Source organism: Podarcis tiliguerta (genome assembly GCF_965153285.1).
Source record: "Podarcis tiliguerta genome assembly, chromosome: 17".
NCBI lineage: Eukaryota > Metazoa > Chordata > Lepidosauria > Squamata > Lacertidae > Podarcis > Podarcis tiliguerta.
In genome coordinates, this window is record NC_139550.1 from 31,941,968 (window position 1) to 31,963,588 (window position 21,621).

Below are 21,621 nucleotides of genomic sequence, written 5' to 3' on the forward strand. Positions count from 1 at the left end.
CAGGGGTATCATGTATATAGTTTTCACTCAGGTCCACGTCAGTTAATTTAGGCAGGAAACCCTGGGTTGTTGTTGTTACAATGTTGACAGCTGGCTGCCTATAAAAGCAGGCCGGCTGAGCTGTTTGCTGTTCAGTTCAGTTCCAGCTTACTTATAAAGAACTACAGTGGTACCGTGGGTTAAGAACTTAATTTGTTCTGGAGGTCTGTTCTTAACCTGAAACTGTTCTTAACCTGAGGCACCACTTTAGCTTAATGGGGCCTCCTGCTGCCGCTGTGCCGCCACCACACAATTTATGTTCTCATCCTGAAGCAAAGTTATTAACCCAAGATACTATTTCTGGGTTAGCAGAGTCTGTAACCTGAAGCGTCTGTAACCTGAGGTACCACTGTACTTGGAGAAATCTCTGTGTCGTCTGCTATGTCCACCTACTATTTAATAAACCCTTTATGCTCTTTTCTACATGGAAGGATCCAAAGATCTCACTCTGTGTGGGCAAAGTTAGTCCAGGGCCTGAAGGTGTTTTACTGTGAAGCAGCCACCCATAAGTTGCATGCCCCACCTCACGAGGAGCTCCACACGGATCTGTCAGCTTCTGGCAGAGCTAGCCTTGCTGCCCTTGTAGCAGTAGGGTGAAGTTTCCCCTTTAGGGCATGGGATACTAGGGAAACTCTACAGTATGAGGCAAGGCAAAGAAAATAAAAAACCTTCATGCAGAAGGTGCAGTTTCTTCAGGGAATATTATTGGTACCACTCAATGAGAAGCTGGGAAGGATGGTATTTAGTTTGAGTGCAATATGCGATGCCGTACATCCCTGAGGGTGCAGACGAAGTGTGAGGGGGTGAATATTAATTTTAATTATATTTACTTCCCTGAAGAGCCTGAACACCCGTGGCTTCCATCTATCAAGGTCCATTTATATTCGTGAAACAACTGAGTCAGCATGTGAATCATGGGAGTTGGGGGGAGTAGGGGGGGCTCTTTAATGAAAGCCACCCCAATTGCTCTGTTCTGGCCAAACCCAGTAAACAGTGGTAAGTAAAGGGGCCATTATAAAGTTAAGGGGAATCAGAATCCCTTTGCTCCCCCCCCCCCCCGTAGGCATTATAGCGAATCAAGGTTCATTTTGACCAAGTGGAAGTAGTCCTTAGGAACTTTAATATCAAAGTAATTCTAAAAATGAATATCCCAGAAGAAAACTGGGATAGAACAAATAATAATAATGCTTAATAATAATTTATTTGTAGATGCCTAGATATGATCACATGACAGGTGGCATACACATATTTTAAAATAAATGAATAACATTGTTGGTGTTTTTATTCAATTAACTGTTCCCACGAGTGGAAGTCCATGCAAGGCTAACCTTATTGGCATTGCACCATCTCTTGAAGACGTTCCTGTTTACACAACGATTCCCCTGATCTCTTGACTTGAACCTACTGTTTTAAAATGCTTTAATCTGCTATTTTAAATCTTTACATTGTTTTTTAATGGCTAGTTTTATGGTACATTTTATTTGTGAATGTTCAATTTAATGTTTTGATGAAATTGGTTTATTGTGTACACAGAAACCATCTTGGCAATTAAGTGGTATATAAATAAATATACATATATACATAATTTTATTTGTATGCTGCCTTTCCACAGTTCAAAACTTGCTCAAGGCGGCTCACAGCATAACTGCAAGTTACAAAAGTAGTCGTAAGCAATAAATAAAACATCAGAAAATACACAGGCAAATGGAACGATTTCTGCATAAATCACAAGATCTAAAATATACAAAAAGCCAACAGCAACATTCCCCCCCCCCCCACAAAACCCCAAAACAATACCCCAGCCCAAGTGTCTGTTCAACAGCCTCAGCTTTTGTAGCTGGAGTCAGTCTGGGCCCCACAATCCCAAGCCAGGTGGAAAAGGCTGCAAAGCAGGGAACAGGTCTTCCAGGGCTCACAGCCAATATATCCATTAATAATGTTATTATTAAATAACAACAATAACAACAACAGAAGCAGCAATAATAATGCACCATTTTTAGTTCTATTAACCTTAAAAGTATTTGGGAGTTTCCTTTTCACAGAACATCTTTCTTCTTTATTTGGCAGTTGGGTTCATTTTTGAGGTTGATTAGTCAAGATTTCTCAGTTCATTATTCATGACTCTGCAGTTTGCAATGTGTGACTTAGCAATGTGTTATTTTGAAACTTCCACACAGCTATGCCTGCTATAAAGGCTGACAGCTTTTCAATTTAGATGTCAGAGTAACAGGTTAAAACGGCAAAGTCACAGATTACAGAGTGCAAAGCTATAAAAGAACAAAGAGCAATATAACAAAACCCCTTTGTGTTATTCTAATGGGGTCTTCGCAAACGTGGCGAGAACAACTTCACATTCACGTATTGCACCTTTGTGGGATGCAGACTTATATTTCCCTTCCTGTTCTAATCGATGTAAACAATCGTTGTGTATTAACAAAGATCAAATAGACCAGTGAAAAAAATAAAACCTTAGCCATAAACCAAGCTAAATGAACAAATAAGAAGGAAAGTAGCTACAAATATAATGTACAGCAAACTTGTATTTTATGTGCATTGACTGTATGTGACATACACACCAACATTTCTCTGATGAAAATAGGGATGTAAATAATAATAATAATAATAATAATAATAATAATAATAATAATGCCCTGCCCACCTGACTCTGGGCACCTTTCAACAAATAGAAAAACATAATAAAACATTAAATATTTAAAAACTTCCCTATACAGGACTGCCTTCAGGTCTCTTCTAAAGGTTGTCTAGTTACTTATCCAGTGGTGTAGCGTGGGTTGTCAGCACCCGGGGCAAGGCAAGTAATTTGCGTCCCCTAACTCGTGGATTTGCGCCCCCTAACCCATGGATTTGCGCCCCCTAACCCTACCCCCAGATGTTGCGCCAGGTGCAGTCGGCCCCCCCTGCACCCCCCACGCTACGCCACTGTACTTATCTCCTTGGCTCGGGGGTCGCAGAACTCCATATCCCAAATATGAAAATCGGGACATCCTAAGGAAAAGCGGGACATTCCGGGATCAAATAAGAAACTTCTGTAAATCTGGGACTGCCCCTGGAAAATAGGGACACTTGGAGAGTCTGATGTGATTTCAGCCACAGCGGCTGAAGGCAGGCTAGCGAGGGCAAGGATTAGGGGTGGGTGCAAGGTGGAAACCCCAAGTAAATCTGGCACAAAAAAGAGCTTACTCTCTCAGCCTTTTTCCCTGGGCAAATCCCACGTGGAGCACCTTGAGTGCAGGGCACCTTAAGCCAGTGGCGTAGTGGATCTGGGAATGGTGTGGATGCTCTTATGAGATCCCACCGGGAAATCCAACTTCCCGCAAGATCTCACAAGAACCACCCCACCATTCCCACAGCCATTGCACTCTGCACAGACGCTGAAGTAGGACTGGTCTAGGAAGAAAGGCCAAGATATTTAAAGCTATTTTCATGCCAGGTCCATTTGGGGCTTCCAGCTTCCTGCCACTTCTGATTCTCCCCATTATGGGCTGCCTTATAGATGGCAGGCTAGCTATCTGCAAGGTGGCTCCAAAGGTAATTTTGGTCCTGTGTAATTCCGTGTATACACGTAACCCTTGGAACCGAAATTTCGTTGTATGATGCAAGTTGCTTGCAAATTAATAAACGAAAGTAATTTCCAGATGGCTTGTTCGAATATAGTCCCATTTCAGACCCATCAATATAAACAAAATATTTATTATGGCCAACCAGCCATTAAAAAAAGTACAGTATTAAAAAATAAATAGAAACCCACAGCCTCAGGAGAACAAAGCTGACAAGTTAGTAGCTAACAATCGCAGCAGGTCTAAGTGGTTTTGCAACATTCAGATATAATGCTACCTGTTTGGCAGTAGTTTAGTTAGATCCTTCAAGGAAGATACTCAAAAGGGGGTTCTGTATTTCCCCCTTTGTTCGTGAAGAATGGATTCAAATAATGCTTAAGGAGACCTTTATTCATAAAATTCATTCACATCCAGGGCTGTCTTAAACATATGCGGCGCTGGGTTGCAGTCCCAGGCGCTCAGGAGGGCGGAGCAAGCTGGCCGCCTCAGCATCTCGTGGGCTCGGTTACCCCCAAGCTCACGGCATGGAGCCAACGGGCAGGCTGTTCCCTGGACTCAACTCTCAGGCCCCGGATTCTCGGCCTGGTGCCCCTGAGAGTCCGGCGCCAGGGTGCCCCTTACCCCTAGTGCCTATGGGTAAGACAGCCCTGTTCACATCCTTAACATACCGTATTTTTCGCTCTATAAGACGCACCAGACCACAAGACGCACCTAATTTTTGGAGGAGGAAAACAAGAAAAAAAATATTCTGAATCTCAGAAGCCAGAACAGCAAGAGGGATCGCTGCGCAGTGAAAGCAGCAATCCCTCTTGCTGTTCTGGCTTCTGGGATAGCTGCGCAGCCTGCATTCGCTCCATAAGACGCACACACATTTCTCCTTGCTTTTTTGGAGGGAAAAAGTGAGTCTTATAGAGCAAAAAATACGGTATTTCCTTTCTCCTCCTTCTCAGCTGCTGGGTCCTGCTCAGGACAACTCCCTAAACATCAACTCACGATCAAGGGAGTACAAAAGTGTCTCTGATTATATCGCCCTCCAAAATGTCTGGAAGCAAAGTGTTCCAGAAAAGTAAATCCTAATGTCCTGCCAGACAAACATATCCCAAACTGGCTGGAACTCCAGGGAGGACCACTTGTGATAGCGCATAACCCCCCACCAACATCCCTCAGATGAAAAAGAAGGGTCATTTCTCACTCCCAAACAACTGACCCTCCTCGACCCCCATTTCTTGCCCCCCACCCCAAGCATTTCCTATCAGAAGAAGGGCGATCGCCACTAAACACTACACACCAATGGGACACAACACATATGACCTCCACTGTCCTGAGAGGACCCCTTAATTCTGATTTACGAAAAGAAAAACACACACACACAAATTTTATAAAGGGGCAAGACACACAGTTAAATAAATAAATAAATAAATAAATAAATAAATAAATAATAAATGACTCCTTGCACTCCGCTCTGCTCCGCCTTTCATCCTGCCCAGGGCAGCCCTGCCTTCTGACTGTCCCTTGGTGGTGGCAACCTCTTTTCCCTCGTCTCCTGCTCTCCAGCAAGCGCTATGAGCTGCCGAAGGGAGCAGGCCTGCAGCAGCGGCCATGGAGAGACTAGAGAGAGGCAATAGGATGGTCCTTCACTGCTGCTGCCTGGGACAAGCGCCGGCTCATCATTGTCCCTGAGCTCGGCAGCGGCAGCACTGGCAGGGCAAATGGGGACGTTCCAGTATCAAATCAGAAGTCAGTGGGAGGGGGAGGGTTCATAATTCCCGAATTATCCCTGGAAAATAGGGACACTTGGAGGGTATGATAGCATAGAGCCTACTTGGGTCTCTTGTCTGGCAGAGCCACCCTCCCCTAGCGAAGCTGCTCAGTTGTATTAAGCAAGGGCTGAGCCTCACTCAAGGGTGCTGGCTCCTGGTGGCTGAGGCACAATGGCTCCCAATCTTTTTTTTTTAAGGGGGCCAGGCCCCCTCAATTCTGGAGAAGCTGGCGCCTCTGGCCTCACTCAATGTCCACGGTGGTGTAGTGGTTAAGAGCAGTAGACTCATAATCTGGTGAACCGGGTTCACTTCCCCCGCTCTTCCACATGCAGCTGCTGGGTGACCTTGGGCTAGTCACACTTCTTTGAAGTCTCTCAGCCCCACTCACCTCACAGAGTGTTTGTTGTGGGAGAGGAAGGGAAAGGAGAATGTTAGCCTCTTTGAGTATCCTTCGCGTAGTGATAAAGCGGAATATCAAATCCAAACTCTTCTTCTTCAATATCTTTTTTTCTGATGGAAGACACATAAGGCCTTTTTGTAGAAATGGGGAATCCATGGCGACTCCCAGTTGTACATCGTATTACCAATGTGAAGTATGATAATCAGAGCTGTATCTCCCACTACGTTCATTAGCCTGCATTCCAGGCCGAGGTGGTTTTCTCCGGGGACACATGTATGCGCACCTTTGTCTTCTTGGCTTGAGAGACAAAGAGCAGCTCACACACCCAATATGGAGATTTGCAACTGAATGTCATGTGATCTAGGTTAGATACAACGTGAGAGATAGCAGAGACACATGCACAGTTAATTATCAACCCATCAGGTACTCAGAGAGCTCTTCTTAGTGTCCATGCAATTTCCCAAACCCCTTTAGCAATACAGTCGTACCTTGGTTGTTGAACAGAATCTGTTCTGGAAGTCCGTTTGACTTCCGAAAATGTTCGACAACCAAGGCACGGCTTTTGATAGGTTGCAGGAACTTCCAGCACACAATCGGAAGCCACATAAGCAGCTTCAGACGTTCAGCTTCCAAAGAACGTTCGCAAACCGGAACACTCACTTCCGAGTTTGCGGCGTTCAGGAGCCAAAACGTTCGACTCCCAAGGTGTTCGGCTTCCAAGGTATGACTGTACAAATACATCTCATATACAGTCATTACACGATTGTATTTAATTGAGGGATGGAGTTGGGTACCATCTGCATATTGGTGACAGTCAAGTCTACATCTCTGGTTAATCTCTCCCAGTCTTTTCCTATAGATACCGTATTTTTCAGTGTATAAGATGACCCCTATTTTTTGGGACTCCAAATTAAGGAAATGGGGGGAGATTGCCCAAAGTTGTTAAGCTTTTCTGGGGGGGGGGGATGTGCAGAGTGTTGAGCTGACCGCCACTGCCAATCGCACGCATCGACGAAGCCACCAATCATCTGCCTGCTTGCCTCCAGCCGCCGCCAATCACCTGTCCCCCCTCTGCACTATCCGTGTATAAGATGACCCCCAATTTTTAACATTTCTTAATAATAAAAACCCCTCGTCTTATACACAGAAAAATACGGTATTAAATAGCAGGGGTTAGAACCTGCAGTTCCCTGAGGAACTGCATAGCCTAACTGCAAGGAGGTAACTCCGCACCACTTTCTAAAATTGGCCTTCTTTGCAGGAGCTGAACCACTGCAGCACTGTGGCTCTAGAACCCAACCCAGAGAGACTATGCAGAAGGATACCATGTGCTGAGAAGTGCAAAAGAACCAACAGAAGCACACTCTCCGTGACTCGCTCTCGGAATAGGTCATCCATCAGAGCAACAAAGGAACTTTCCATTCCAAAGCCAGACCCAAAGCCCCACATAAATGGTGGTTAGCTGGATTTAATAATAAATAATCTCTTGGATGTATTTTTGTAACATCAAGTGTTCTTTGATTGAGAGAGATTTTTATTTTTGAAAATTGGAACTTGTTGCTCCAAGGACAAAAGTATGTGGGGGGGGGGTAGCACTAAAGCAAAGGGAAGAGGGGCGACGACGGATCACGCTCACCCCTTTGTACTGAAACTTTCTCTTTTTCTTTTTTAGAAAAGGGTCTGTACTGAAGCTGAGGGCAAGAAAAAAACCACCTCTCTTCTACAGGCCATGCCTGAGCTGTGCAGCACTATTGCTTTATTTTGCACTTTAAAAAAAACACACCAAAGCAGCCCATATTTGGCCTGGCTGGCTCACAAAGCCCAGTGTTACAGGAAGAGCGCTTGCGCCCGCTTGCTGTAATCAGAGAGGTAATTCTGTTTTTCCTGGCAGAGGCCTCTGCCGAGACTGCTGTGTGCGATGTATGGAACAGATTCTTTTTTCCGGCGCCCTGCCAAAGTGACCATCTGCTTCCAGTTCTAACCCCCCTTGCTCCCCCCCAATCTGTGGCTGTTCACTGAAGTGTGTGTGTGTGTGTGTGTGTGTGTACACACACACACACATGCGCGCGTAAAGGCCTGCTTCATTCCTGCACCCACCCCCAGGTCGTGTATCAAGACCCGGCCAGAAACGAGGCAGGATGTTAAGGGGGATGCCTGACCTGCATTGATCCAAAACGTGGCCGAGATAAGAATCTGTCCCTTTTCTTTCCTCAAAAAAACATCTGCTGGTCTGCAAACAGCCTTTGCGTTGCTTCAATCTGAGGCTTCTAAACATCTGTAAATAGAGAAGGCCGCATCAAGTCCTTCCCAGAGCTGGCTATGCAGAATGAGAACCTCGCCTCGCAGCAGCACTGCAGATGCCACCACCATTGCGGCTACCACCCCAAACTGCTGCTGTAAAAAATACCGCACCTCCCCAACTCTCTTCACATACCTTCTCTTCTCTTATGGGACCACAGAAGTCCCATGGGACCAGGGATCCAGGAAGAACATGAGCCGGCTTTCCATAACAATCCAAATCAAGGGCATCACTAGCTTGAAAGACAGCTGTGTGAGAGCCAGGCAGTTCTGACCCACGGAGTTGTTGTTTTTCCCCTCAGCAAAGCCCATGGAAATAAATAAGAACAGATTCTTGCACAGCCCCTCTTCATTTCAGTGGGGCTGGCACAGGAGAACTCTCTGGCAGATTGTGAGCCCAGGTTCATTAACAGGAGAGGAGAAATTTGAGGTTTCTGCCTCTTGCACCAAAAAGGTCTTTGGCCAGCTCTGCTCCAGTTTGCCATTTTGTTGTTGTTGTTAGGGTCAAGCTACTGCTGCCCATCTATTATTCCCATAAAGGTAAAGGTAAAGGGATTCCTGACCATTAGGTCCAGTCGTGGCCGACTCAGGGGTTGCGGCGCTCATCTCGCTTTATTGGCCGAGGGAGCCGGCGTACAGCTTCCGGGTCATGTGGCCAGCATGACTAAGCTACTTCTGGCGAACCAGAGCAGCGCACGGAAACGCCGTTTACCTTCCTGCTGGAGCGGTACCTATTTATCTACTTGCACTTTGACGTGCTTTCAAACTGCTAGGTGGGCAGGAGCAGGGACCGAGCAACTGGAGCTCACCCCACCACGGGGATTCGAACTGCCAACCTTCTGATCGGCAAGTCCTAGGCTCTGTGGTTTAACCCAAAGCGCCACCCGCGTCCCTATTATCCCCATACATGCAAGCAATTTTATCTTTTAATTTTTGCCTGAACAACACTGAACCAGACAGCGATCTTTTATTTCCACATTCCTCGTGTAAATGGTCATCTGCCAAACGAGAAGAGAATTACAGATGTCTTTGCAGAAATGCTGGGTGCTTCTAGTTGCACTCTGGAATGGATAGGGCCCACGTGGTGAAGAAAGCACGCCCCGTTCTGCGGCTCAGTGGTGCAAAACACCCTTCAGCTTTGCCCAAGCCTGAGCTCTTTCTATCGCAACAACTTTTACCTGATGTACAAATTCACTCTCAAAATCACTAGGGCCTTTTCATTTTCATAATAGTGGCAGTAACAGGTAAAACAATCAGCACACTCATTTATTAGTGCTTCATTAGCAGAAATTGTGTCCAGCTACGAGGGCAGTTAATGACTGAACAATCGTGATGGGCCATATGTTTGGCGCGAGATTTATTATTAAGTGCTTCCAATGGGGACAGATTCTCATCGCAGAATGGTGTAAGCCATTGGTGTAAAGACTGCAGCGTGGAACCCATTTATTTTCTGGTTAATATTATGGAATCTCGAAAGAATGACACTGCTATGAACAACAGTAAGAAGTATGAGAGCAGACAGAGTATCCATTTTCCTTGCTAGCCCACTGGCCCCTGTTCCCCAAAGGCCTTAGATGTTCTGGAGCACCATCTGGCTTTATGACCTGTTTATCCTGATTTGCTTGCAGAATGCTAAGGCAGAGGTTAGATTAAACCCTGTCTTTCTTAATTCTGATTTGTTTATGGAGTGGTTATACAACAATGAACATTCACCGAGGAGTCATCTTGACTTGCTTGAGGGGTGTTCCCATTAACCACTCATCCACTCTGTCCTTTTCAATGCATTTCCCAATCACTTTCCTAACTGCAAAATGTTAGGATTTGTTAAAATGGATTTATTTATTTTTTGCACCAGGGCAGCTTTCACCAATCTGATGTGCTCCTGGTGAATTGGACTACAACTCCCATCAGTCCTAGCCAATGTATGCAAATGCATAGTGTCCAGGTCACGAGAAGTAATAGTTTCACGCTGTTCTGCGTTGTCTGGGCTGCATCTGTTGTACTGTGTCCACTTAACGTTGAATTCCTTCCCCCTGTATCAAGCAGAGGGTCAGATTAGAGACAATTGTCAAGAACCATTCCAAGTCTATGAATCTAGAAACAAAATGATCAGTGAAGAGGTCGCTTACGGGTTATCAGAGCTTCGAGCCAGGGAGTGACGTGTTAGGGCTTATCTACATTTCTTCATGTCCTGCTACTTAAGTGTGATTTTTCCTGAATTTAACTGGGGGGAAATGGCAATTTGGGCTTTTCTCTGGATTGATGTTTGCTCCGATTTAGCACAAAGGAGCAGGGCAAGGGGAAAACTGCTCCAACCTGTGCTTTCTAGGCACAGGACAAGCAGAAATGTGGACAAGCCCTTAGTCAAAGTAGATGGGCAAAATCTCCTTTGCCCATTCCACCTTCTTCCCATTTCTGCCTGTTCTCCAGGGCTCTTTAGCATCTTCAGACAATGAATGAAGGTGCCTTCATAGGTGCCTCCAGAATTGCTTAGCTCTGAAGCAGTGGGAGGTCTCGCAAAGCCAATATTAATGCCGTCTTCCTATGATGGAGAAAGAACTGGGGAAAAGTGAGAAAAGGGGTTATTATTACCACTTACAGATATCTGGGACGCGGGTGACGCTGTGGGTTAAACCACAGAGCCTAGGACTTGCTGATCAGAAGGTCGGCGGTTCAAATCCCTGCGACGGGGTGAGCTCCCGTTGCTCGGTCCCTGCTCCTGCCAACCTAGCAGTTCGAAAGGATGTTAAAGTGCAAGTAGATAAATAGGTACCGCTCCAGCGGGAAGGTAAACGGTGTTTCTGTGCGCTGCTTTGGTTCACTAGAAGAGGCTTAGTCATGCTGGCCACATGACCGGGAAGCTGTACGCCGGCTCCCTTGGCCAATAATGCGAGATGAGCACTGCAACCCCAGAGTCAGCCACGACTGGACCTAATGGTCAGGGGTCCCTTTACCTTTACAGATATCTGATCTGCATAGGCTTTTGAAGGTGTGCAGAGTATGAGATGCTTCCTAGGACCTACAGGGGTGTCACCTTTAAAGCAATGGACCTACTTGTGGCTCAAGATTATGGTCCATGGCCTGCTTAGTGAATCCTAGTCTTAATATAATGGGTTCTTCTATGACTTAAGGGATCACTGGCAAACCTTATGCTCTGTTGCATTAATGAAAAGAGAAAAGTGTTGGGTTTGCTCCAGTACAACGTTATTAATTTTCTCTGTGTAAATTTATACATCCAGATGCAGATCCTTGATTCTTTCCAAAGTCTACATCACCAGCACACCATCCGGAGTTTCCAGGAATCGATCCACTGGTTCAGAAGACACACAGGGATATTTGCACATCAGAATTCTTACTTTTGTGGTTGGCCCTCCAAAACAAATAACCCCTGGTGGCCTCATTTGAGGTGTGTGTGTGTGTGTGTGTGAGAGAGAGAGAGAGAGAGAGAGAGAGAGAGAGAGAGAGAGAGAATGTATGCAAGACATGGATGCAGAGAATGCTCTCTACTGCTGAATTTTGGGTATGTACATACACATTAGTTGCTTAAAATGCAGAGAGGTAATTTCCCCTTGCTGTATTTCAATTTGCTTTCCCCCCGTTGCTTTACTAACCAGAGGGAAGAAGGGGGTGTCTTCACCTGATATGCATTACCTGATTTGCTTCCCCCGTTTCCGCAACCCTTCCCCTCCCAGCTCCTATTTAGTGAAGCTGTCTTCACTGCCTATACTCACCAGGCGTATCTTCCAGTGGCGTAGCGTGGGTTGTCAGCACCCGGGGCAAGGCAAGTAACCCGTGGATTTGCGCCCCCTAATCCTAACCCCCAGATGTTGCGCCCAGTGCGGCCGGCCCCCCCTGCACCCCCCACGCTACGCCACTGCTATCTTCTGCCCTTCAAACCAGCTTCAGATTCAGCTACTGTCCAAGTGTTTCTGTACATCATGGCTACAATCCAGCCCAGAGTTTATTTCACTGGGATCCAGAATGACATGCTGGATTGTGGCCTACAGCCTTGCCCTGAATTGGTACTGGGGTGAGTGCTGGTTTATAAGCCAGTCTCTTCCAGAACAGGTCAGGGACTGGGAGGCTGATCTTGACTGACCCACCCATGTCTTGCTATGATGATTCTCTTCAGCATATCAGGATGTGCCATTTAATCCCTAGAAACTGAATTGTTAGTGGATAGGACAGGTGCCTTAATCAATGGTAAAGAATTTTTGAAACAACCAAATAGGAATTTGGCTATTGCCTCCCCAAAATACCTGTTTTACTGGTTTGTTTTTCCTCCCCATGTTGCTGCTCTGCCAATAACAGAGCAAAGGAAAACATGAACTGATGTTTAGCCCTGACTGATCTATCAAAAGTGGAATTGCAATTTTCCATTTTAACTTTTTCTACATTTCTCCCATTGCTCTACTTCCATTTCCACATATAGCTCAGAGAAAACAGCCTCGGCAGCAAAGCACACCACCACCAAAACAGCTACATGCACAGTTTGGGTGTAACTTTGCAATTGTAATTTAATATCCCCATAATGGATTTGGATGAGAAAGGACACCTTTCAGATCTGCAGTAGATTCGGAATTGGAAAGGATTAAAACCCGAAGCATTCAGAATAGTCTTAACAAACAGGTTAGCTGGGTAGGCAGCAGCAGAATGAATCAACAAGGACAAATGTAAAAGCCATGTGCAGGGAAAATGAAGCAAATATACTGTCAAAAGCGGCAACATTGCTTCCATAAAAGATATAGTAGTTATGGAGAGTAAGAAATTGAGTATGAGCCAACGGTGTGATGCTGAGGCACATAAGGCTAATGCTACGTTAAATGCCCAGCCAAGTAGAATCGCTGTCTCCTCTCTGCTGAACTGGGAGGGAAAGAAGGAAAAGATGCAGTCTGCACTGCGTTCCATAATCTGCATTTGCCCTCCACCTTCCTGGTTTTCTCATGCAAAAGCTCGTCCCTAATACAAGAGGCAGAAACTTGCCTGAAACAGCCTGGAAAGAACTGACCAGCTTAACGCCTTCATTACTGAAGCCCTTTAGTTTCTCTCTTACTTTTCAGTGGCGAGTTGCACCCATGCACTCATTCATCTAGAGCATTTGTTAATTTTTGTCGGATGTAATCCACTGGGAGCAGTCAAGTACAACATTCCTTGTTTTGCTAGAGTGGACATGCAGGAGAATGTTTGGTCCAGCCAGTCAAACTACCTGTTCCTCCTGGCCTGGAGCATCCTTCCTTACATGTGACTAGTGGGTGGGCGTGACCTTTCCAGACCTGGTAAAAGGCCAATGCATGCTGCCACTCTCAGGGGCGTAGAAAGTGGGGCGGTGGTAGACAGAAAGGACAGACAGAACTCGGGACCAGGATGAAGAGACGGAGGATGAAGTTTGGCAGATTTTTTAAAAAAAAAAATTATTTAGAGAAGTATTGTAAAATTAATGACTGTTAGGAAAATCTTGCAATGAAACTATTAGGCTTTAGTAGAAATGTTATAAGGAGTTGTGTACAAATAATTTTTTTTAATTCTAAGGTTTTTTCTTTTTATGGTGAGATAAGGCCAAAATAAATTAAGATAATTAAAGGACAGAATATAGTGAAAGATGGAAAGGATTTGCTGAGATAATTAATAATTAGAATACAAAAGAGGGAGGTGTGTGGAGGTCAAGGAAATAAGTTAACGAAGATAAGAACATGGAATTATTGGATTTGTTTTTAAATTTATTCTTTTGTTTTTGTTTTTGATGTTGGTGTATTGTATTCTCTTTTTTATTCTTTTTTTATTGATTTGTATGGTTAATTCTGCTCTTTCGCTTTTCTTGTTTTTCTTTCTTTCTTTTCTCTTGTAACTTCAAATTTCCAATAAATATATATATTTAAAAAAAAAAAAAAAAAGGAAGGGGGGCGGTGGTGGCGGGCCACCCCGGGTGTCATCCTGGAGTGTGGGTGTGTGACAAAAAGGCACACTGCAGGGGTGCACATCATGGCACCCATGCAGCTAACTCCGCCACTGGCCACTCTCTCTTTTCCATCTTCCTTTCGTTCTGAGAACTTCTCAGACTGCTAACTGCAGTCATTAGGTCAACCCACATATGGGGTAAACCTGTTTGTACATGTTTGTAACTTTAAGCCTTAAGCCTGCCTTCAGGGAATCAAACTATGCTCTGCCTGATCGTGAGTAAACTTTCTTTTTATTGCTTATGAATAAGACTGTGGTGTCTTTATTCTTTTAGGAAGGATTCAAGAGGTCTTACCAGGAAAATATTAGAACACATTTCAATCTGGAAAAGCCAGACTAAATTGCGTATTGTCTTAAGAAACTCGCATGCGTTTGCAACAAGTTTTCTGCTGTGTAAAGGGGAATGCACTCTGCTCAGTAAAGGAACTTGCTAGCGCAAGTTGAAAAGGATATTAAAGGACCCCTGACCATTAAGTCCAGTCATGACTGACCCTGGGGTTGCGGTGCTTATCTCACTTTATTGGCCGAGGAAGCCGGCATACAGCTTCCGGGTCATGTGGCCAGCATGACTAAGCCGCTTCTGGCGAACCAGAGCAGCGCACGGAAATGCCGTTTACCTTCCCGCTGGAGTGGTACCTATTTATCTACTTGCACTTTGATGTGCTTTCAAACTGCTAGGTTGGCAGGAGCAGGGACCGAGCAACGGGAGCTCACCCCGTCGCAGGGATTCGAACCGCCGACCTTCTGATCAGCAAGCCCTAGGCTCAGTGGTTTAACCCACAGCGCCACCCACATCCCTCAAAAAGGATATTAATAAACAATATATCCTCTCCTGCCAACTAGTACAACTAGTTGGGACCAACTAGTACAACTCTCTGCAACGCAGGAATCTTTTGCCCATTGTGGGGCTTGAACCCACAACCCCGAAACTCTGAGTTTAAGAGTCTCATGCTCTACTGACAGAGCTATCCCAGATGATCATGTCTGGCTTAATCCCGAGTCCAAAAGCAGACATTATGGCACACACACACGGGTGCCACTATAACCAGTAGCATTGCATCCCCTCCCCAGTGATGTGATGTGATGTGCTATCATCACACTGCACATTTCCCTGTCCAGTGCCCCTCTAATGGGCCAATAAGCTGAAAGGAAGCAGTGGAACTCGTAATATAATTTCATCATGTCACTTTTTTATTATTTTATTGCTAGACATTAGGAAAGAAAGAGGAGACGTGGCTCTGTTGCTCTTGGTGGAAGGCTCACGTGTGCTGTAATATCTAATTACAGCCTTAGTCCTCACCCCTGGCTGAAACAAAGCCTAACTTCTTAAAATCTTACAACTGTATTTGCTCAAATTTATCCTTTGCTAAACCTTGGCTCTCCCACTTTATTCTCGAGTTGTTTCTCTCATTGTTCAAAATAAGCTTTTAAGCCCCTCCTCGGGTAAGTGTCAGTATTTGTTTGAATGGTTTGAATTTATTTTACCAAGTCACATCAGGGGTAGCCAAAATGGTGACCCCCAAATGTTGCCGGACACACATCAGCAATGACCAGCATCACCAATGGTTAGGAATGATGGGAGATGTAGCCTAATAATGTCTGGATGACACCAGATTAGCTATTCCTGATACACATTAATGCCACTTCATACATGTATGATATTGATCTATTCATCTATTTTACGTGTGTGTGTGTGTGTGTGTGTGTAGACACACAGAATACTATGTTCATGCTTCCATCACTCTTGGAAGAGCCAAGAGTGACAGAGCAGAACTTAATGGTTTCTTACACCATTAGACACTACAGCCGGTACAAGAACTGCATTATATAACCACAGGCAACTATATGTCAGGTGGAGGGGTTTATATTGGGAAAACGGCACCCTGCGCTGTGGTTCCATTCCATTCAAGCTGCTTTTAAGCTTAGGAAAAAGGTGTCAGGAAATCTAATAATGGATCTCCCATATCTCATCTGCTCAGCTCTTTGTGTGAGCTTCCTTGAATTACGAGTTGCAAGTTACATATTCCAGACACTCTGCCTGATCTCTGTGCATAAGGAGCAGTGAAAACACCATAAGTACAGTATTGGAGGCAATACTTATGTTAGAGGTGCCATTTCTACATTACAAAGACTACAATATCACAAAGCAAGGTAATATGGATTTTGGGGCCTTTAAAGGTGGCAGAATAAAAGACAGACAAATCTCACCAGTGTGGTACAGTGGTTAAGAGCGGTGGACTCGTAATCCGGTGAACCAGGTTCGCGTCCCCGCTCCTCCACATGCAGCTGCTGTCAACTTTTCCCTTTTCTTGCGAGGAATCCTATTCGGAATAAGTGAATATCCCTTTAAAAAAGGGAAACGTTGACAGCTATGCTGCTGGGTGACCTTGGGCTGGTCACACTTCTCTGAAGTCTCTCAGTCTCACTCACTTCACAGAGTGTTGGTTGTGGGGGAGGAAAGGAAAGGAGGTTGTTAGCCGCTTTGAGACTCCTTAGGGTAGTGATAAAGCAGGATATCAAATCCAAACTCCAACTCCTCCTCCTCCTCCTCCTCCTCCTCTTCTTCTTCTTCTTCTTCTTCTTCTTCTTCTTCTTCTTCACCCAAGTCGCATGATCTGTTGGGAAGTTATTCTTTGCAAACCCTATAGCAAGAATAGGAACTATGTCACCATCCAATGTTGTTGGATTCCTGTTCCCAAGGGCCACAGTCAGTATGGCTAATGGCCAGAGGTGATGGCAGTTTTAGTCCAGCAATATACAGAGGTCCACATGTTCCCCATCCTTGACCTGTAGGAATTATTAAGTTACTCAAGATCACAGCACTTTCACAGCTCCACAGGAATGCTTCCCAACACATTCGTGGAAAGGTGAGTGACATCTTGATTTTTCCACCTCAAGCACCAAGATACCATAACAACAATAAAACAATTTATTATTTATACCCTGCCCATCTGGCTGGGTCCCCCCAGCCACTCTGGGCGGCTTCCAATAAAACACTAAAATACAATAACCTATTAAACATTAAACGCTTCCCTAAACAGAGCTGCATTTAGATGTCTTCTAAAAGTTTAGCAATTATTTTTCTCTTTGACAACTGGTGGGAGGGCGTTCCACAGGGCGGGCGCCACTACCGAGAAGGCCTTCTGCCTGGTTCCCTGTAACTTGGCTTCTTGCAGTGAGGGAACTGCCAGAAGGCCCCCGGCGCTGGACCTCAGTGTCCAGGCTGAACGATGGAGGTGCTCCTTCAGGTATACTGGACCGAGGCCGTTTAGGGCTTTAAAGGTCAGCACCGACACTTTGAATTGTGCTCGGAAACGTGTGTCAACCCCATTGCGTCAGCTGTGGGATCCAGCCTGAGTGGAAGAGCAACCTAGGCAATTCCTTAGGATGGCAATGAGTTTCAAAGCTGCATGTAACCTGGAAGGGATCTGTTGCAACATCTGTTGCAACGGAGCAAAACCTCTCTCTGAGAGAACAGGGTGACCTGTGAACAATGTGAGAGAACAATATGTTCCATCTCTGATCATAGAGGGTTCAAACAAGTCCTACCTAAGGCAAGGCAAGTGTCTTGCCTCACATTCTTCCTTGCTCTGCACCAAAACACACACATGGCTTCTTTCATAGCATCACCTGCCATGGTGCCAAACTTTTAATCACCTTCATGGCTTAGCACTGCCTCTTAGGTTTAGCCTGTGATGAGTAAATAGGCAATAACCCCGGGCTAAAAAAACAAAAAGCAAAAACAGGTATAGGGCGTTTTTGGCCCTCCAGAAGCTGGCAAGCTGCTGCTGCCCACATATATATATAATCACCCTCTAATCAGAGGGTGAAGTGGAAGTACTGTGGAGACTAAGGCAGCAGTGCCCATCTGACAAGCCACCATGTTCGTGCAGTGACTAAGGTACTTATGTCCTCCTATGTTGCCTGCAGCCCCAATATGAGACCTGTAGGGGACCCTGAGGATTATCTAGACCAACCCCCTGCCATGCAGGAATCTTTTGCCCAACACGGGGCTCAAACCCTGAGATTAAGAGTTTCATGCTCTACTGACTGAACTATCCCAGCAGGTGGGATCTACACGTTTGCCTATGTGTATATATGTGAGCCCTTTTAATTATGTGTATGCAGCCCCTCACTGTATGCAAATCTGCATTCTGTGGGGTGTTTTATTACTAGTACAGTGGACGCTCAGGTTACAAATGTGATCCGTATGGGAGGCAGTTTCGCAACCTGCAGCACCATGTCTGCACATGTGCAGGTCGCGATTCGGCGCTTCTGTGCATGCGCAAAGCGCAATGTAGTGTTTCTGCGCATGCGCGAGCGCCAAAACCTGGAAGTAACCCGTTCCGGTACCTCCAGGGTCGGCGCAGTGCACAACCCAAAAATGCACAACTTGAAGTGTCTGTAACCCAAGGTATGACTGGACAACATTTTCCTGTTGCCTGGAATGGACACACAGGGGAATGTGGCGCCAGACAGAGAGGACTTCCTGTCATACCTGCTCTGGAGCTTCCTCCCCCTGAGTGTGTGACCAGGTAGATGTCCGTGACCCTAACTGACCAGATAAAAGGGTTGGCCACACAACCACCTCTCTCTTGGACTCTTACTTTCTTAGTCTCACTCTTGGATTCTCGCTCTCCTGGCTCTTAGCCAGCGCATGGTTCAACCTTCACATAGGGTGGAGACCACAAGCAGAAAGTCTGGGATGTATCTCAGACTCCGCTTCACTGTAAACACAAGATAAAGCCTGCCTTCAGATTATCGCTGTGAACTGAATGTAAGTAAAACTTGATTCTTACTTTTAAATAAGACCGTGTTGTCTTGTTATTATTTTAAGAGGGAAATAAAGGGAAAACTTACCAGGAACAATCCAGACTGGAAAAGCCAGACTGGATTGCTTAATTAAAGGATACTAATGAATCACCAACTTGCTTCCAATAAGTAGCAAAGGGAATGTGCTCTGCTGTTTACTTACTAGCGTGAGTGAGGAGGGATAATATCAAAACAAGATAGCCTCTCCTACCTTCCTTAACATCACCACACATTCTGCTACATGATGTGTTAGTTTTAATTGCATGTACAATTAAGGGTGCTCCAGCAGCAATGTGAATCTGGGGCACAGCGATGACCCAGTATACTGTAGCAGACAACTTAAAAAGTGAATTGGCTTACTGATGCAACGTCTGTCCCTGCACGCAGGTGCATTCACAATTTCAGATGGCTCACATGCATATGGCTGTAAGCCTGCCATCTAAGTCCATGTGCTTTCATGCAGGCACATGTGTTTGCTGTGTTTTGTGCAAGGGCTCTGCTGGGCATAGACGCAACCAACCTGCCGAAAGCTTCTTGCGAGAGCCGTGGCTGCTGGCGCCAGGCGCTCATCTTAAGTAACATCCATATGCCTCCAGTTATCCCTGGGATGGATCTATCTCTTCTCCCTCAGACCCACCGGGCAAGAAGAGGAGGTGTGTGTGTGTGTGAGGGGGGAGGAAACCACACTCCAGATGGCCGGAGCCGGCTGTATTTGTAGTACAAGCCTCAGCTCCAACAGATGTGCCAGGACGCCATATTGCAGACACAGATGTAGGAGTCAAGTGCTCTGTGAAGACATTACATCTTCTTTGGGAAATGAATTAAAACACCACACACACACACACACACTCATGAGCGAAAATATCATTCCAACCACACTGGGCTCCGAGGCAAGAAATCTGCAGCGTCTGCGCAGGTTGGGGAAATATTCCCTTTTGCATCCGCCGACAATCCCCCCACCGCTGAATAGAAAAGCATTTCAGGGCATTTTGGATGCCATCCGCTCAGGATTTGCAGAGGCAATTAAAAGCGTTACGAGGTTTTTCTGCAGCATGTAAGCAGTAGTGCTCCTCCTTACTCTTGCTTCGGAAGAACTAGCTAATGAAGGATAAACACTCGGTAGGGACTGATCCAGGCATTTGTGTCCAACTCGGTCTGCACAGAGAAGGCCAATCAAACGATTCAGTGGATTTCCATTGTTTACATGGGAGAATAGTACAGTGGGGGGGGGGGGGAGTTGTCACTATTTTCAAAAAGGGGAAAAGAGAGGACCCAAATAATTACCGCCCAGTCAGTCTGACATCAATACCAGGGAAGATTCTGGAGCAGATCATTAAGCAAACAATCTGTGAGCACCTAGAAAGGAATGCTGTGATCACCAATAGTCAGCATGGATTTCTGAAAAATAAGTCATGTCAGACTAACCTGATCTCATTTTTTGACAGAATTACAAGCCTGGTAGATGAAGGGAACGCAGTGGATGTAGCCTACCTTGATTTCAGCAAGGCATTTGACAAGGTGCCCCATGGTATTCTTGTAAAGAAGCTGGTAAAATGCGGTCTTGACTATGCTACCACTCAGTGGATTTGTAACTGGCTGACTGACCGGACCCAAAGGGTGCTCATCAATGGTTCCTCTTCATCCTGGAGAAGAGTGACTGGTGGGGTGCCACAGGGTTCTGTCTTGGGCCCGGTCTTATTCAACATCTTTATCAACGACTTGGATGATGTACTCAAGGGCATCCTGATCAAATTTGCAGATGACACCAAACTGGGAGGGGTGGCTAACACCCCAGAGGACAGGATCACACTTCAAAACGACCTTGACAGATTAGAGAACTGGGCCAAAACAAACAAGATGAATTTTAACAGGGAGAAATGTAAAGTATTGCACTTGGGCAAAAAAAATGAGAGGCACAAATACAAGATGGGTGACACCTGGCTTGAGAGCAGTACATGTGAAAAGGATCTAGGAGTCTTGGTTGACCACAAACTTGACATGAGCCAACAGTGCGACGCGGCAGCTAAAAAAGCCAATGCAATTCTGGGCTGCATCAATAGGAGTATAGCATCTAGATCAAGGGAAGTTATAGTGCCACTGTATTCTGCTCTGGTCAGACCTCCCCTGGAGTACTGTGTCCAGTTCTGGGCACCACAGTTCAAGAAGGACACTGACAAACTGGAACGTGTCCAGAGGAGGGCAACCAAAATGGTCAAAGGCCTGGAAACGATGCCTTATGAGGAACGGCTAAGGGAGCTGGGCATGTTTAGCCTGGAGAAGAGGAGGTTAAGGGGTGATATGATAGCCATGTTCAAATATATAAAAGGATGTCACATAGAGGAGGGAGAAAGGTTGTTTTCTGCTGCTCCAGAGAAGCGGACACGGAGCAATGGATCCAAACTACAAGAAAGAAGATTCCACCTAAACATTAGGAAGAACTTCCTGACAGTAAGAGCTGTTTGACAGTGGAATTTGCTGCCAAGGAGTGTGGTGGAGTCTCCTTCTTTGGAGGTCTTTAAGCAGATGCTTGACAACCATATGTCAGGAGTGCTCTGATGGTGTTTCCTGCTTGGCAGGGGGTTGGACTCGATGACCCTTGTGGTCTCTTCCAACTCTATGATTCTATGAGTATTTGATCCCCTGCTAAATTTTCCCGTTTGCCCCCAGACGAAGAAAGGGCCAGTCCATAATTTTAATAGTAGGTTTATTGTAGCCGTGAGAGACAGAATAACAACAGGGAAAACCCCAGAAACCCAGGAGACAAAAGTCAGAGATTGTC

The 21,621-nt window shown here is 45.6% G+C and overlaps 1 long non-coding RNA gene across 2 annotated transcripts in view; it reads left to right on the plus strand.

Moving 5' to 3' along the window:
* LOC310667934 overlaps positions 1 to 11,813 on the plus strand; it is a 33,037-nt gene extending 21,224 nt beyond the window's left edge. Inside the window, exons 2-4 of one of the 2 annotated variants that reach the window (XR_014506448.1) lie at positions 7,039 to 7,234; positions 7,450 to 7,646; positions 11,315 to 11,813. This is a non-coding gene — a long non-coding RNA (uncharacterized lncRNA). The remainder of the gene's footprint in view (positions 1 to 7,038; positions 7,235 to 7,449; positions 7,647 to 11,314) is intronic. The other variant, XR_014506449.1, reaches the window with a different exon arrangement.
* Positions 11,814 to 21,621: the final 9,808 nt, after the last annotated feature.